The following is a 1,804-nucleotide window of genomic DNA, read 5'->3' on the forward strand; positions in this document are numbered from 1 at the left end:
CACGCACGCACACGCACACACACGCGCACACACACACACACACACACACACACACAGAAACACAGAAACTACAAGTACTAGTATTATACGTCAGCCACAGGTAAATGTGACCCTGCAGTTTGGAGACAAATCGCTAGAGGCCACTGCTACACGGTACATCTGCCGGATAGTATCAATACGTCAGGACAGGGCGCTTCGCAGTCAAGAGAGCGCCTATTTCCAACTCTAACCCTAATCATAACTTCACAGCGATAACCAAAACAACGGCTAAAAATATGGGACGGCGAAACATAACAGGAAATGTTGCTGTAAGTGACTTAATTTAGTATTTTGTACAAAGGTTCATCACAAAGGCACTACTACAGTTACGTCATAGTTACGTCGGCCACAGGTAAATATGACCCTGCAGTTTAGAGACAAATCGCCAGAGGCCACTGCTACACTGTCCATCGGCCAGGTTTCGTCCTGACGTTTCGCCGACGTTTTGCAGTCAACGGAACGGCTATTTCATACCCTAACACTAATTAATTCTAACAAAAGCGATAATCATAACAACAAATTTCAGCTAAAAACATGGGACGGCAAACCATAACAAGAAACCGCAATTTCGGCGGCGTTTTCGGGAATGTTGCTACGAAAGAGACGCTACTTTTACTATTCAACATCACCGAACATGTAAACAAACATGGCGGCCCGGTTGGGTTTGGTGCGCGACACGGTAGAATAATTTGGTCCCGTCGTGGAGTATTTAGCGGAATTTGAAGACCACCGACCCTCCGTACACCGAGTTAACAGGGCAGACAAGCATACGGGACAACCATAAATTGGGGTGAAAACAGATATACTAGTAATCACGCAGACGAATTGCACAGCGAATTACAACAGTACAGTGGTAGAAAATTTTGCATATGAATCACTGCACATGGAGGTCAACTAGACCATGCAGCAGCGACCTCTAGCGATTTATCACACTCAGAAGGGGTTTCTCTGCTCCAGGCTCTTGATCAGCACCAAGGTCAGCACCACGGGAAGAGGCTTGACCGTGCGGCTTTTCAGAAGGATCTCGTAGCCTGGAACAGCCTGACTTTGCGGCGTTTCAGAAGGATCGAATGTTAACTGACCGTGGGGCACCCAAATGGGGCTGATAGCCTTGTACACGCTTGGCCGTGAGATCATCTAAAAATGAAGTGATAGCCTGTATCAGCTGACTCAGCCATACACTTCGTAGCAACATTCGCAAAAAACGCCCCCGAAATTGCGGTTTCCTGTTATGGTTTGCCGTCCCATGTTTTTACCTGAAATTTTGTTGTTGTGATTATCGCTATTGTTAGAATTAATTAGTGTTAGAGTATGAAATAGCCGTTCCCTTGACTGCAAAACGTCCTGACGTCGGCGAAACGTCAGGACGAAACGTTTACAGTACACGTGTTTACAGTACCCGCGTTAACAGTAAACGCGTTTATAGTACCCGCGTTTACAGTACACGCGTTTACAGTACACGCGTTTACAGTACACGTGTTTACAGTACCTGCGTTTACAGTACCCGCGTTTACAGTTTACAGTACACGCGTTTACAGTACACGCGTTTACAGTACCCGCGTTTACAGTACACGCGTTTACAGTACACGCGTTTACAGTACACGCGTTTACAGTACACGCGTTTAAAGTACACGCGTTTACAGTTTACAGTACACGCGTTTACAGTACCCGCGTTTACAGCACACGCGTTTACAGTACACGCGTTTACAGTACACGCGTTTACAGTACACGCGTTTACAGTACACGCGTTTACAGTACACGTGTT

Source organism: Branchiostoma belcheri, unplaced genomic scaffold (genome assembly GCF_001625305.1).
Source record: "Branchiostoma belcheri isolate BF01 breed outbred unplaced genomic scaffold, Haploidv18h27 scaffold30, whole genome shotgun sequence".
NCBI classification, from domain to species: Eukaryota; Metazoa; Chordata; class Leptocardii; order Amphioxiformes; family Branchiostomatidae; genus Branchiostoma; species Branchiostoma belcheri.